Below are 17,906 nucleotides of genomic sequence, written 5' to 3' on the forward strand. Positions count from 1 at the left end.
AATTTCACAAAATAATGCTAAAATGTTTTCCATGTGGATGTATAATTTACAGTCCCACTAGTGATGTTTAGAAGCTCCCATTGATCCACATCCTTTCCAACATTTAGTATTGTTAGACATCTTAATCCTAGTAAACTGAAGGGTTGTTTAAGAGGACATTTTAGTCACCTTGACTTACATTTCTTTAATTAGTGACTGTCTTTTCATGTTTGCTATCCTGTGGTGTTTTCTCCTCTGTTAAATGCCTCTTCTTGTGTTTTGTTCAGTTTTTGCTCATGTAATTTTTTTCTTACTTTTTTTTGCAAAGTTTCTATGTTTTTTTTTGCACATTTTTAATTTTAATATTTTATTGGTTTTACTTGTTGCAAGTATTTCTCTCCCATTTTGTAGCTTGTATTTAAGTTTTTTTTATAAACAGATTTTTTAAAATTTTTAATATAATCAAATAATATAATCAAATCTATAATTCCTTTTCATTATGTTTGGCACTTTTTGTGTCATGTTTAAAAATATTTCCCTACCCTGTGGTAATAAAGCTGCTCCTTTATATTTTATTCTAAAAGTTTTAAGATTTTACTTTTGACATTTAAGTTCTTAATCCATCTGGAATTGATTTCTATGTATGGTAAGAAGTAGGAAACCCATTTTCATTTTTTTCCATATGAATAACCAATTCTTCAAGTACTATTTGTTGAGCTGTATTTTTTCCTTTATCAATTTTGTAATAGCTTCACACATGCACACACACACACAGTCGAGAAAATGTCCCCAAAGTTTTTTCTTTTATCCCCAATGACAAAAAAAAAAAAAGTAAAAATTATCATCTTGAATCTGTATGGGTGAGATAACATGTCAGGAAATATACAGAGATTTAATCACAACAAACTTATTGATTAGGTATAATATTTATTGCCATTTTATAAAGAAGTCAAATAAGGCTAAGAAATGTTACATAGATGTTATGAATATAATAAAAGAGTGTTAAATGTTTTCCCAAGGTCCCCCAGCTGATTGGGAGCAGAGTAAGGGTTCTAGCAAAGACCTAACAGTCTTTGCTTTCACTACTTTAATAGAAAGGGAATTAAATAAGGCCAGCTGTTCTCATGTTATTTGTTCAACATTAAAAGTGAAAAAGAAGGATTGGCCCACTAGCAAATAAGTAGATTGATACTGCCCTTGGGAAAGTGCCTTTCCCTCTTTTTCACAAGGGTCATACATTGACACCAGTCATTTTTCTCTTTGCTACCATACTGCTGTGTACCCCTGGAAGCATTCCTCCTCCTTAGAGTAAGAAGGGGGTATTAAAATTAATAAAATCAAATATTGGATAGAGACAGTGAAGGGTTGCCGAGAATAGGAGCTACACCCATCCCAGGTTCTCAAGGGTCTTTGTAGGATTTTAAAGCATGGATAATCGGCATTTGTGTAAGTGAATTATTCCCTCATCATTTGTTTCATATCACAGCAATCTCTCCCAAATATGCTCTGGGATATTTAACCAATTTTGAAAAGAGGGTATAACTTTTAAGAAATTGCTTTCCATTCTTTGCAACTTTAGAGAAGACCCCAAAAGTCATGGAACCTGAGAAAATACAGAACCAGTCTGTTCCATGTTAGAATCCCCACTGCTCTGTTTACTAGCTGCATGACTTCAGACAAGTAATCCAAATCAGAGATTGCCATACTTTTCCTGGAAAGAACCAACTAGTAAATAGTGTAGTCTCTACAAACCACAGAGTCTGTGTCTATCACAGTATGAAAGTAGCTGTAGGAAGATATATAAACAAATGAGTGTGCTGTGTGCCAATAAAACTTTATGGATTTAGGGCTTTTAGTGCAAGAGTTAGGGCTGGATTTGGCCTAGGACAATAGTTTACTGAGCCCTAGTCAAATTCTTCTCAGTTGGTTTCTCTGTAAAACTCAAATCATGAGAATTGTCATAGGTATTAATTTGTGGACGGTGTGAGATCATTGAACTGTTTCACTCAGCATAAGCCACAGAGGAGGATATATATATATATATATATATATATATATATATATTTATATATATATATATATTTACATACATACTTATCAAATACATACTTATCAAATAAGTTAATAATACAATAATTTCAGATTTATAAGCCAAATATATATATATATAAATCCTACTTATTTATAAACCAAATATATATATATATATAAATCCTACTTATTTATATATATATATTTGGTTTATAAATCTGAAATTATTGTATTATTAACTTATTTGATAAGTATGTATTATATCTTTTTATCTCTTTTCATGTCATCTGTTGTTTGGGGTCCTGGGGATGTAGCAGTGAATCGGATAGAGCTCCTGCCCTTTTCACATTTACATTCTAGTGGAAGGAGAAGTACATTAAGATAAAGAGGTGACTTTACAGCATGTTAGATAGTGAGAAATACTAGGAAAAAGAAGTATAAGTGGAGAATTTAGACTGTGGTTTTACATTTTTGAATCATCAGAACATAAAATTTTAAGCTGTAAGATTTTATGACGTCTAAATCATAAAGGAAAGAGGTCTCAGGTTTAAGCAGGGAGCCACTCTATTATTTAGCAGTCAGCAAGAGAAAGAAGAACCACTCAAGGAGACTGAGAAGTACATAAAAAAACAAAAACAAACAACAAAAAACCAACCAAACAAACAAAACCCAGGAGAGCATGTTCTCCTGGGAATTTGCTGTTAAACAATGAGAGGGCCAAAAGGAAGGGAGAGGTCTCCATTGACAGAATTCCCATTTGGTCCATAAAGATGAGCGAAGAATGCTTGGATCAACCAGGAGATCAAAGAAGAACGGAAACAATTCATGGGAACCAATGAGAATGAAGACACTTCAGTCCAAAACCTATGGGATACAGCAAAGGCAGTCCTAAGGGGGAAATACATAGCCATCCAAGCCTCCCTTAAAAAAATTGAAAAATCCAGAATGCAGCAGCTGTCTCTACACCTTAAAGAACTGGAGAATCAACAACAAATCAAACCAACTCCACACATAAGAAGGGAAATCATCAAGATTAGAGCTGAGATCAATGAGGTAGAAACCAAAGATACAGTAGAATGTATCAATGAAACTAGAAGTTGGTTTTTTGAAAGAATCAATAAGATCGATAAACCACTGGCTACACTAATCCAAAAGAAAAGAGAGAAAGCCCAAATTCATAAAATTATGAATGAAAAGGGAGAGATCATAACTAACACCAAGGAAGTAGAAACAATCATCAGAAGTTATTATCAACAGTTATATGTCAATAAGCTTAGCAACCTTGATTAAATGGATGCATTCCTGGAAAATTATAAACTCCCAAAATTGAACCAGGAAGAAATCGACAACCTGAATAGACCGATATCTAGTAATGAGATTGAAGCAGTGATCAAAAACTTCCCAAAAAACAAGAACCCAGGACCTGACGGATTCCCTGGGGAATTCTACCAAACTTTCAAAGAAGAAATAACACCTATTCTCCTGAAGCTGTTTCAAAAAATTGAAGCAGAAGGAAAACTTCATGACTCTTTCTATGAAGCCAGCATTACCCGGATCCCCAAACCAGGCAAAGACCCTACCAAAGAAGAGAATTTCAGACCAATATCACTGATGAATATGGATGCTAAGATTCTCAACAAGATCCTAGCAAACAGGATCCAGCAGCACATTAAAAAGATTATCCACCATGACCAGGTGGGATTCATCCCTGGACTGCAAGGATGGTTGAACATTCACAAATCGATCAATGTGATACAACAAATTAATAGGAGAAGAGAGAAGAACCACATGGTCCTCTCAATGGATGCAGAAAAAGCATTTGACAAAATCCAGCATCCGTTCCTGATTAAAACGCTTCAAAGTATAGGGATAGAGGGAACATTCCTGAATTTCATCAAATCTATCTATGAAAGACCCACAGCAAATATCATCCTCAATGGGAAAAAGCTTGCAACCTTCCCGTTGAGATCAGGAACAAGACAAGGATGCCCACTTTCACCACTCTTGGTCCGTAAAGATGAAATCTGAGCAGTGGCTAGTGGATTCAGTAACCTCGAAGCCACTGGTGGCCTTGATGAGGAACAACTTTGGTAGGTGGTTGGAAAAGGGGGCAGTCCCTTTGGTTGAAGAAAACAATAGGAGGGGTACTTGGCTGGCTCAGTCAGTGAAGCATGTAACTCTTGATCTCAGGTGTTGTGAGTTCAAGCCCCCATGGGTGTGGAATTTACTTAAAAATAAAATCTTAAAAAAGAAAAAGAGGGGGAGACCCTACAAGCAATCAAAAAAAAAGGAGTTTTCCTGTTAAAAAAGATAGAAATATGTTAGTAGCTAAGGGTGGAAGGGTGGGTTAGGATGAGAGGGTGGGATTAAAGATCTTTGGTTGGTTTTAATTTCTCTTTTGTGGAGAAATAATAACTTGTTAATATGCTGACAGGAAGAACCAACAGAGAGGGAGAATGGAGGAAGCAGGAAGTGGAGAGATCAGCAAATTGCTGGAGCAATGTCCTTGGAGTGAACGAGGAAGTTTCTGAACCATTGTATAGATCAAAGGATTCACCTCAACTAATAGCCAAGACAACTCATCCATGGAAACCAGAAAAGAAGGCAGAAGAAACAACACATACTTGCAGGTGGGCATTTGCAGTGGCAAAAGCTGACCTCTTCAGGTTACTTCTATTTTCCCAGTGAAATAGGCTTCGGCTGACAGTAATAATGGTGCGTAAAGTTGGAGAAGAGAAGGTATGAGTAATCACATATAATTGTCGGATTATGATTGTTGGATAGTATGTAGAAACGTTTCTTAGGAAGGGCACGTGGATTTAATAGTTTGTGGGTGGCCTTTAGCATATCTCCCCCCTAAAACTGTATGAAGGATTTTCTTTAGACACGCATATTTGTTTTTTGTTTTTTTCCCCTGAGAGGCAGCCCCTTGCTCTCTTTATATTAGCTAATAGCTTCATGACTCACACAAGTTTAAAAAACAAAGCAAGATATGCAAGCCTACTGAAGAAAGAGTGTAGCCAGGGTATCAAATCAGAGTTTGTGCTCCAGGCCTGACTCTGACAGGAAAGCTGGCATTCCTCTTGCCTGTGATGAATTGTGGCTGAAGCCCAGATGCTGAGGTCCAGCTATAGAATTATATTCAAAGTGAGTCATCAGAGGGAAAGAGGCCCTGGGTGAGGATCAAGAGGAGTCAACCTGAACAAAGGTCATAGACATTGAACCAGGTGAAGAGCTAGAAGGGTGAGCCACACAGTCCTCAGTAGCACCCAGCTGCCTTCCAGATCCAAGTCAACTACCCTACCACCCGCCCTGTCCCTCCATACAGAGCGTATCTTCGAGGATGTTACGCAATGGTAAAATCATATTCGAACAAAAGGCATTCAAAACAATTTAGATTGGGGAAGGTATGTACTATGGTGAGTGCTGTGAAGTGTGTAAACCTGGCAATTCACAGACCTGTACCCCTGGGGCTAATAATACATTATAAGTTAATAAAAAAATAAAAAAAAAATTATAAAAAAACAAACACAAGTTGGTTTCCTCTAAGTTAAAATATATATTTGTTTTAAATGTGAGAATACAAAAGAGGAAGGTAATTTAGACTTAAAACTGAAACAAATGTCCTATTTCGGGAAGATAATGTAGTATTGAACAATCCCACTGGAGTACTCAAATTAAGGAATTACTTGACATTTAAGAAATTGTTGCTATCTCTTAATTGATTTAATTTTACATTCCCAAAAGATAATGTTGTAAGTATTGTTGTAATGTTGTAAGTATTGTTGTAATGTTGTAAGTATTTTATAAGAAAATACTTATACAGATCAGAATAAAAATCCCAATTGTGATGAAGGTAAATTATGTCACATATAAATTAATCATTTGGTGAACTTATTTTTTAAAATTTTTCCTGAAACTCCAAAAAAAATATTAACTGTTCAATGGGTAACTTTTTTAAATTAAAAACTTTTTAAGTCTTAAGTTATTTTTTTGAATAACTCGAGCTGATTTTTATTTGACATTGAAATATATCTTCCTAACTTACTTCAAAGCTGAAGGGGGAAAAAAAAAAAAGCAGCTGTCTCACCCGATTTTTGCCTTTGGTATTATTAAAAGGAGGAGAAAAGCCTGCCCCAGGCTGAGATGTTATTTACCAAGTTAAAGGCTAAAGCCAATTGTCATGTCCAAGTTATAAAGTCCTTATGAAAACAGCAACTTATAATGGAAATTTGGACCCACCTAAGCTCTAGAAAGGCAACATGCTTCAATAATAACAATAATAATAAATCTGGTTTTTCTATATTCAAACTTAAACCATATTCTTGCTGTGAGGAAAATCAATTTATATTTCCAGGGAGGAATTCCAAAGTAGAGCTGGGTATTTATCATGACTGAACTGAACTGACAACTTCTTCGCATTCTATTTTGCAGATTTTCTACATGTTTACATTTTTTATTTTTAATGTCTTAATGAAAAATACTGCAGGTTAAAATTGACTTTTCCTCTTATTCCTAAAGAAAGTTCTCACCCTTCTAATTTAACTAAGGTATGACCACAATTCATTTTATTAAATATTCCAATAGAAAAACTCTTTCATAGCAAAGTATGCACTTGCTTTAGTCTTGGCATTTTCCTTTCTCGCTGCCGTCATTCGGTTGAAGCATTTACTTTGAAATGTCTGCCAAATATTTTTGCCCAATACCACAATAACAATGCAGCAATGTATGAGTGATTTATTCTAGTAAGTTTACAACTGGGGAGCCTGTGTGGAATACTCTCTGGAGTTCAAACAGAAGGTTTGCTTTTGTCTCTTAAACTGCAAGTAGATTGTCCACCAGCGTGTGGTGTGCTGACAGACATTCCTTTGCAGGTGTAAACACCACCAAGTAATTAATTGGTTGCTTTAACGTTAAAAAAAGAGAGAGAGAGAGAGAGAGGCAAACCCACAAATATCTATGTACATGTCCATCCATGAATTCATAGGTAATGTGCAAGCAACGCATACATGTGTGTATGGTAATCATTCCCTTCTACTTGTTCTTATTAAGACTTTTGTTACGGACACATTTTTATTAAGTAAATGAAAGCATCATTTCTTTGCTTCAGTGCTTAAAAACCCCATTTTTATTTCTACCATTAATTAACATAAGCATGTCTTGTTTGGGTTGCCTAACTATTAGACTTCACTCTAAATAACTGAAACGAACATATTTTCAAATTTGTGTTCTGTTTCACTTCTGTGTGTGGCTTTTTGAAAAGCTCCACAACAAAGGGAAAAATGCTCATACACCGCAGTTCCAAAGGCTGAATGCTTATTTAGAAAGGTCGCTGTATCCAAAGGACAGATTGCCAGTTCTTTTGAATTTTCCTTACTTGTCCCTTCTATGGAAACAGAAAGAAACACGAATCACCGTCTGGGAGGTAATAGGTAGAGACCACCCAGGGCAGAGCTCATTTAGCGTCTAGTGACCTTCTGTTACACACGCAGCAAAGCCGTGAGGAAAAAATCCAGACACAATTCCTCCCTCCCAAGTCCTGAAGTATTTTCTACTTCATCTTGCTCTTTAAAGGCTTAAAAGATGCAGAAGGGGCTGATTATTTCAAAAACAAAGCAACGCCCAACTGGGACTGGCCCTCCAAAGTGTTTCAGCCCATGTTCTCTGACCTCCTTCCTCCCACTTCACTTGCCTTGTTTCTGGAGAATGATGATCTGTTTTCTTTTCTCAAAGAATGGTCAAGAAAGTGGGTCTCTGTGAAATAATCAATTGCAAATGGTGGACTCCTAAGACACAAAAGTGTGTGTGCACACTTGTTGCCTCCGAGCTCCAGTACTGGCATGGGGAAGCCTAGTCTTCGGCTCTGTGCAAATGAATTGATGTGACATAGCTGTGGGATGACAAAGGGACATAACCAAAGTTATCTCCCATGTTACATTTAGATCCAACTGAGACAGATGGACATGGTGTGTCAAACTTGGTAGTGACATTAATCGTGGTAAGGCAACTGGGTCATTCCAAACACATTTTACTTTTTTTTTTTTAAGACTGTTTTGTCGGGATTTTTAAAAACTTAATTTTGCTATAGACATGTTTGTGTTGCTGACAGGGGTTGATTTACATTTTCTTTCATTTACTGCATAGCTTAGTCAGTGAAATTCATTATAAAGGACTGGTTTGGAGTCAAGAGTGAAGAATAAAATTGTTCATAAATATGGGATGGGGCGAGGTGGTATGAGGAAAGCAAAGAGAGTGAAATGGAGAAAGACTGAAGAGACTTGTGGAACTTGGTGATGGTACATCTAGATAAGCAAATTTAAGGTAGACATTCATTCACTGGGTCAACAATATTTATGGACTATTTTGCATTGATCAGACACAGAGCTAAAGGCTAGGATTCCAAAGAGAAATGAGACAGAGCTCTTACCTTCAGTAAGCTGGAGACCAATGGAGGAACATGGGCCTACAAATTAGCAGATGGTTCTCTTTTACGCACTTTATGACCAAGCTTGGGAAACAGTAGGTAATCAAATGTTTGATGAATAGATGAATTGTCTAGCATTGCGGGGTCTTTACTAGGTGACTAATAAATGAGAGCTCCCTAAGTAGTTCAGTTTTGTTTTGTAATTATTTTACATATGTGTTAAAATGTTTTTATTATTACCCAACCAAATCAGTAAGTTCACTGAGACTAGGCACTATGTTTAGTGTTTGTTGTCCAGGACTTGGTGTGCAGAATGAGATCTGAAGTGAGGATTATATTCAGGAAGGAAAGAAATTTTTTTTCAGTTTCGTGGTCTATCTTTTAAATATTTCTATGTTCTATGAATATGACCATTTTAATACTAACATAACATTGAAATGCTTAATGATTCATACAGTGTCATGTTTAGTTTTTTTTTATTTTGGAAATCAGGCTGAATTAGAAAATACAAATACTACACATATCTGATTAAGCCTACAGGCAAATTCTCATCTTTAGTTTGATGTCACAGTAGTTTATGAATTTAAGCATATACCTGCAAACATCAACAGAACCATGATCATGATGGCTTCTCAAACCCTCACGAATTCACCACATAAATCCCAGGATATATGTCCCATGTGTCATGTTGCCTTAGACCCATGAAATTATAGATTCATGAATGGAAAGTGGTGCTCTTTTTAAGGTGTGCTAGTCGTGCACCTATCTGTTCTCCGATGCACGATACACCCTATCTTTTCTTTTCTTCTGCTCTGTGCTCAGGGATCTTAATTCTGCAAAAGCTTTTTTCTCTGTTCCTTTGCCAACTGGTATCCATCTGGTTTGGAAGGCACTTGTATAAAACTGAAGGTTGGGAACAAAGGAGATTCCATGGGATATGGCCCCTGTTCTGTTCCGTCCCTTCTCCAGCAGTGGTGTGTTTCCTCCTCAGTCTCATCTGTTGCCAGGGTGCACTGGCATCCTCCTCCCATTGTTCTTTTGGTCCTTGGACTACTGATTGCTTTCTACTGCCCTTGTTGCCTTTTTGGCTTTTCCAATAGCTTTATAGCTAGCTCTCCATATTAAAATCCCTCTGTTGAAATGCCAAGCATGTGCTGCTCCCTTTTCTTGACTGAAGACTGATCAATACTAAGACTTTTGTTCAGAAAAAACATGTCACCACTTGAAACTATTTGCTCTGGTATCTGGCAAAATTTCCAAAGCACGTATTTCACTCCGTACTATTCTATTTCATGAGAATATTTTTGCAACTTTATTCACAAGGCTACTCTCTCCATCTCCTTACAAAACAGCGATGACACAAGAGCAAATCTGATAAGCACTTGCATTAGTCTGTTTGAGCTGCCATAACAAAATGCCATAGACTGGAAACTTCAATTACAGACATTTATTTTCTCATAGCTTTGAAATCTGGAAGTCTAAAATCAAGGTGCCAACCAAGTTAGTGTCTGGTGAGGATGTCCTCTTGAGTTGTAGGTGGCCACTTTCTTGGTATGTATTCCCATGACCTTTCCTCAATGAATGCATGCACAGAAAAAGGGAGAGGGAATACTCTGGTATCTTTTCCTTATAAGGACATTAATCCATTCAGATCACCTCTGAATTGTGTGAAGAATTTAGTAGAATTATTTCCTTACTCCAAATATAGCTGCATATTGGGGGTTAGGGTTTCAACATATGAATTTTGTGGGGATACATACATTCTTTCCATAAGAGCACTCATTCAGAAAGGCTATTTTTCCAGAAAGCTATTTTTTAAGGATTTTATTTATTTATTTGAAAGACAGAGATCACAAGTAGGCAGAGAGGCAGGCAGAGAGAGAAGAGGAAGCAGGCTCCCTGCCGAGCAGAGAGCCCAATGCAGCACTCGATCCCAGGACCCTGGGATCATGACCTGAGCCGAAGGCAGAGGCTTTAACCCACTGAGCCAGCCAGGCGCCCCAGAAAGCTATTTTATCCAGAGAGTTTACTCGTTTTACAGAAAAACAAAACAAAACAAAAATCCCCCAAACAAAATTTGTGGTATTTAGGATATATGTGGCATAAAAGGAAAGGTATCTATGTAGAGTAGCAGTTTTCTACTCCAGCATGTGTTGTGATGAGTTATAAAATTTATGATACATAAAAACATTGTAAATAACTTACTCATTTTTATTTATTTATTTTTAAAATTTATTTATTTGACACAGAGAGAGAGACAGAGAGGGAGCACAAGCAGGAGGAGCAGCAGAGGAAGATGGGGAAGGAGGCTCTCCACTGAATAAGGAGCCAGATGAGGGGCTCAATTCAGGACCCTGGGATCATGACCTGAGCCAAAGGCAGGTGCATAACCAAATGAGTCACCCAGGTACCCCAGATTTACTCATTTTTAAATAAAAAAATTAGTATTAAATAATTAGAGAAAAAATAACAAATAAGACAAAACCTGTAGTTTAACACATTGTATGCCAAATTGATCTTATTGTTATTTATAGAACATTAGATCCAATTTAACTGCAGAGCACACATTCTTTTCAAACATCAAAGAAATATCTGCCAAGATCAACCAGATCAACCATATGTAGGGATATAATAAGGATCTCAATTGATCTAAAAAATCTCAATAGCTTTCAAAGATTGAAACATTATGACATATATTCTTTTGCTACAGGGTAGATTTTCTAAGAAATCAATAGATGTAAGATAGCTATAAAATATCTACATGCTTGAAAATTAAAGAATACACTTTTAAGTAACTCATTGTTCAAAGAAGAGAACATAGAAATTAAAAAAAATTATAAAGTAATTAATAATAAAACATACAATGTCATAACTGATGTGATGCAGCTAAAGCAATACTTATAGAAGAATTTATAGCTTTACGTGCCAATATTAGAAGAAATAAGGTGTTTTACAATCAGGTGAATTCAAATTTCTAGGTTAAGAAGTTGAAGAAATCACAAATACAATACACATAAAGAAAAAGAAAGAAGTAGTATAATTTAGAGTAGAAATCAATAAAGTACAAGACACAAAGATAATTAACAAATCTAAAACTTGTACCTTGGTAAAGGCCAATAAAATACATTTATCACTGGGCACCTGGGTGGTACTGTGGGTTAAGCCTCTGCCTTCAGCTTGGGTTCTAGTCTCAGAACCCAAGGGATGGAGCCCTGGCTCTCTGCTCAGTGGGAAGCTTCCTTCCCCTTCCCTCTCTGTCTACTTGTGATCTCTCTCTGTGTCAAATAAATAAATAAAATCTTAATAAAAAATACACATATCCTTAACAAGGCTAATTAAGGGGGAGAAAAGAGAAATGCATAATTGCCAGGTACAGGAAAGAAAGTGAGGATTCTACCAACATTTTTAAAAGAATAAAAATAGAATATTATAAACAACTTTATGTCAACAAATTTAATAACTCCTGCAAAAGGACCAATTCCCTGAAAGACAAAACTTACTACAAATGACTTGGGGAGGGGGAAGAAGAAGAAGAAGAAGACAATGATGACAAAGAAGAAGAAGACAAAGAAGAAGACGACGAAGATGAAGACGAAGAAGACGAAGGAGGAGGTGAAGAAGAAGCAGCAGCAGCAGCAGCAGTGGCGGCGGCCAATAGATCTCTATTAAAGAAATTGAATGAATACTCCAAAACTTCCCACAAAGAAAACTTCAAATCCACATGATTTCACTGATGGTGGGAGGGAGAAAAACAAAAACAAAAACACTAAGGAAGAAGTAATACCAAATCTTACACAAACTTATCTCCATTCATGACCTTGATATTAAGATAAGATAAAGAAATTTAAAAAAAAATTGAAGACCAAAACAATTCTCATGATCATGGATGCAAAACCTCAAAAATAATAGTAGTGAATTTTACTCAGGATTATATTTAAAAAAATACATCCTGGCCAAGCAGAGTTTATTCCAGAAATCCAAAGTTGGTTCAATATTGACTATTACTTATACAATCAAACTAGCCGATGCAGAAAAGGTATTATACAAACTTCAACACCCATTTATTATCAAAATTCTCAGCAAAGTGGGAATCAGAGGAAATGTTCTAAAAGTGATAAAGGGTACCCATGAAATAAACATCACACATAAAGTTAAAAGACAAAATGTTTTCCTTTTAAGTTTAGGAGAAAAAGATTTTACTATCAATCCTCACTAGTGCAATAAAACAAGAAAAGGAAATAAAAAGCATAAAGTATTGGGGGAGGAAACAGTCTTATTTTTAAAAGGCTTGATTCTCTCTTCCAAAGAAATCTATGAAAAAACTTCCAGAATTAATGGGTTTGGCATGGATACAAGAAACAAGATCAATGACAAAAATTAGTGAATTGTATATAATAGCAACAAAAATTTGACAAATATGATTTTAAATGCTATTCATAATAGCTTCAACAAGTATGGAAAACTTCATAATAGATTTAAATAAACATACACAAAATCGTGGTAATGAAAATACTCAATAGTGAAAGACAAAACACTGTTGAGATAAAAAAGATCTAATTAAATAAATATAACCTGTTCATGATTTGAAATATTTAAGATTGTCAATGTCATCTACAGACTTAACATGATCCCAACGAAAACTTTTAGCAGCATGTTTTGACTCATTGATGATAAAATTTATATAGAATGCTAAAGACCTATTATTTGGAAAAATTAGGACAATGTTAGGGAATCTACATCACTTGATTTGAAAACTTAATATAAAACTTAAGAAAATCAGAGTTTGTGTTGAATTTACTGTCATTCTGTAGTAGTGGGGCTGTTGAGGACTTGTAATGTCGCTAGTCCAAACTGAGATACACTTGGTGTAGATGCACATCAGATTTTGAAGATTGTATGAAAAAGGGAATGTAAAATATCTCAGTGATAACTTTTATGTTGATTGCATGGTGAAATAATAATTTGAATATATTAGGCTAAATAAAACACTGTATTAAAATTAATTTCATCTGTTTATTTTTACTTATAAGTAAAAAGGCTAGTAGAAAATGCAAAATTACATTTGTGGGTACCATTTGTGTCTTATTTTATAGTTCCATCAAGTGGTGGTAGAATAGAGACTCAAAACTGTAGTCAATTGATTTTCAGAAAATTGTCAGTGTAATCTTACTGAGAAAGGATGGATGGCATTTTCAACAAGTGATACTGAACAACTGAACATATGTGGTTTAAAAAAAAAAGGACTCTAAACTCACGTCATATTCAAAACTTAATTTGAAATGGATAATAAAGTGTAAAAAATTTAAGCCTACAGCTTTATTGCCTTTAGGAAAAAAAGAAACAGGAAAAAAATAATTTTTTGCCCCCCCCCTTTGTGTAAGTAAAAAGTATACAAAAACTACTAATGGCAAAAGAAAAAAAAATGTTAAATTTAACTTCCTGAAACCTAAAACCCCTGTTTTTCAAAAGATGCCGTTAAAAAGAAAAAAAAGGAAAAGGCAAATCAGGACTAGAAGAATATATTGTCAGTGCACATATCTGACTAATGACTTATATTCAGCATGTGCAAGGAACTCTTATAGCCAATAATAAAAAGAGAAGCAATCATATAAAAATGGGAAAAAAATATTTGAACTGACCCTTATAAAAGAAATTTATGAATAGCCAGTGAGCATGTAAAAAAGATGGTCAACACTACCAGTTCTTAGGAAGTATAAATTAAATCACAATGAAATCAACACCCCTGGAATGGCTGACATAAAATTGATTAATAATACACGTATTGTGGGGGTGTGGAGCTACTGGAACATTCTCACACTGTGCCTCAGGCTGTAAAATGAAATACCGCAACCATTTTGTAAACCTTGTTTAGCAGTTACTTAAGACTACAATTTCATCCCTTTATTTACCCAAGTGGAAAGAGAAGAAGTTCACAGAAAGAATTGTACGTGAAAGTTTCCAGCAGCTTCTTTCATAATATGCGGGACACCCTATAAATGTTCACTAAAAGGGGAATGGATAAGCCTTAATTTATCCATGCTCTACTCATAAAATAATATTATTCAGCATAGAACAGTAACATAGTACAGATATATGTAGCAATGTGGAAGGGCCTTAAGAACATTATACTAAGTGAAAGAGCCAAGACACAAGAGACACATTCTGTAGGGTTCCACATACATGAACATTTCTAACCTGCAAAACTAATTTACAGTTAGAGAAATCAGATCAGGGGTTGCCCAAGGGAAAGGAATTGAATACAAAGAAGTTGATACCAGGGAGTTTTGGGGCAATGTAACTCTTTCATGTCTTGCTCCAATTGTGATTATAAGGTCACATTGACTTCCAAAACTTATTTTACTGAGCCCTCAAAATGGGTGCATTTTATCAAATGTAAATTATTTTTCAATAAAGTTAATTGTGTAGGGGCATCTGGGTGGTTCAGTTGTTAAGTGTCTGCCTTTGGCTTGGGTCATGATCCCAGGGTCCTGGGTTCGAGCCCCACATTAGGGTCCCTGCTCAGCGGGAAGCCTGATTCTCCCTCTCCCACTCCCCCTGCTGGTGTTTCCTCTCTCGCTGTGTCTCTCTCTGTCAAAGAAATAAATAAAATTTAAAAAATAAATAAATAAAGTTAATTGTGTATACATGTACAGTAGATTATGGACAGAAGGTTTTTCTTCATTGTCTACCTGTGTCAAAGTGGAAAAGCAGAATTAAAATCCCCAAGAAATCATTTTTCAGACACTGTCTCGCTCTGCTCATAATTGATCAAGAGTTACATGGTTACAAATATAATGTATGTAATTGTTGAGACACTTATTTGTACACCTGAAACTAATATTATACTGAATGTTAACTAATTGGAATTTAAATTAAAACTTTAAAGAAACAAAGAAAGGAACAAAGAGATTAAAAAAAGAAAGAACGAGGCAAACTAAGAAACAGAAACAGAATCTTCACTATACAGAACACACTGTTACCAGAGGGGAGATGGGTAGGGGATGGGGGCTAAGGAGTCACTTGTGATGAGTACTGGGCGATATATGGAATTGCTGAATCACAATATTGTACACCAGAAGCTAATACTGCACAGTATGTTAATTAAATGGAATATAAATAAAAACTTAAAAAAACAAAATGTAACTAAAATATGGATTCTCTTTTTCTAGAACTTGATATTTTTCTTTTTACAATTTGAAAAAAAGAATGACCTTTCAGCACTATCTCTCTCATGAGTCTTAAACCATTTATAAGTGTTTTATTTCCTAAAAGCGTAAAGATCCAAAACTGTTTTATTTCCTAAAAGCATAAAGATCCAAAAGAAACCTCATAGATTTAAATGAAAGGTGCTCAGGTTTGTAGCTAGCTGTTCCTTATTCGGGCTCAGCGTATTGAAAATATGTGACAGAAAGATTGTTTTTTCTTCTTCCTCAGCAAGGCAGATGTCCTGGTACTTTTTCAGTTCCCTTTACAAAAATAACACTTTTCTCTAGGGAAATATTTGCACATTTAAAATAAGTCAGAAGCATTTTTTTAGTTTCTTTGGGTGTTTGATCATTTACCAGTTTGTTTTGTTTTTCTTGGTTTCCAATCCAAGACCATCTGACACGTGCTTTGGTTTTCTCAGTTGGAAATATGCATACAGAGAAAAGTACGAGACATGAGCAATGGAATCTGGCTTGCCCTTAAGTTGTGCCTTATTTTAAAAGACAAAATCAGGAAGGACACAGTGGAACCTCCACCCTGTCCAGAAAGTGAGTAGCAAGGACTGGGAGGTGGGGAAGTGCTTGCAGAATACCCAGCTCTGATTCTCCCTGAGGCATGAGCCCTGCAGATAGTGTGAGCCCTCACATCTTGCGAGTCTGTGGTAGGAAACACCTCAAAACCATATAGACCTTTCCTCTGGTCTGTTTCCTTTCATCACCTCCCTGACAGGGGCATATTCATTCTGCCCAGTTCTTAGTACGATTTTTTACTAGCATCCAGCCTCAATTCTCTACTTGGCTCTGGAGCCCTTGTATTACTGTGTTTTCTTTTTCATCCATAAAACCCTCTTCAAGTCTGGCTTTCTTTAACTTTGATGTCAGTGGGAAGAGATAGCCAACTTGAGAAGAGAGACATTTTATTAGCAAATGTGCATTGATAGCAACCACAGGCACATTTTGAAGAGTCTGGAGGAATTTGGGATTTATGTGAGAATTCCTGCATCTCTACTGCATATAGCGGATAATCAATTATTTTTCTCTTTGTCTTAACCTGAAATGTCTAGAATATTTCTTGGGCAGGTAGCAGAAATATTACTTAGCCCCAAATCATAATTTTGAATATGATGTCAGTGAACCTGTCAGGGTGGTTATTAGCTTGGATTTGATACAGATCAGCTCTGACAGAGGAATCTTCTGATTGGAAATCATGCACGAGTTGTTCTGCAATTTTATAGCCCTTGCTATGCACTTCACATATTCTCACTCACTAAATACTTTGGGAGAAAGTACTACTGTCATTCTCCCCGCTCCCCACATTCATGAAGAATGAAGTACATATAGATAAAGTAACTTGCCTATGTTGCCTGGCCAGGAATTGCTGAGGCAGAGAATTTGATTTAGCTCCAGCATCTGTGTTTGTTGACTAAACTATAGTACCTTGCACCCAATGCAGGTGAACTCCAGATTAATTTTTATTAGTTTTAGTTGAAAAATACAATAAGTCATTATGTTAAGCCAACTTAAAATACCTGCAGCCAGCTCTACAATAAGATTCAATCACAAGTGTAGAAAATTCTAAAGTGTGGGTATATTTCACCCAAAGCATATGTAAGTGTTCAATGAGGTCACTCAAGAACAGCATTTAAAATAGCCTGGTATATGGTAAACACTTGATAAATATGAGGTAAATTAAATGTAAATAAGAGAAAAAAATAAAACTGGTCATAAAATTGTTTCTTAGGGTAGTGGGAGGGGACACCAAGAAACTGACCCACCTAACAATAGTAAGCAAAAAGACAATCTGGGTGTCAAAAGAAGGGCACAGTGATTTCAAGGTTAAATCTAGAATTGGTCAATATCAGGCTGTATAATCAGGAGGTCACACAATAACAGCAGGACATCTTTCCTGGTGGCCAAAATTGTAAGAGATAAAATGTGAAACTTGTATTCTAAGCTCCGTTTTTAGCCTGTAGCCTAGAGAAGCAGAGATAGTCTGCAGAAAGAAATAAGAATGAAGCAGATGTGGACAGAGAAGCTCAGTCAGGACTACAAGCCTCAATTGGGTTGAGATCCAGGGCTCAGCTCATTTCTGAGGTGGGGCTGCATTCTTGTCCTATTTTTTGGAACACCCCTGTATGGGAGTGTACAAGTCATTTAAAAATCTATTATATATATATATATATATATATATATATAGTATAAGTTTGAGATATATATATATCAAACTGATAACTATCTATCTATCTCATTATAATATACTACTACAT

Source organism: Mustela putorius, unplaced genomic scaffold (genome assembly GCF_011764305.1).
Source record: "Mustela putorius furo isolate JIRA1106 unplaced genomic scaffold, ASM1176430v1.1 tig00004035_pilon_pilon_pilon, whole genome shotgun sequence".
Classification (NCBI taxonomy): Eukaryota; Metazoa; Chordata; class Mammalia; order Carnivora; family Mustelidae; genus Mustela; species Mustela putorius.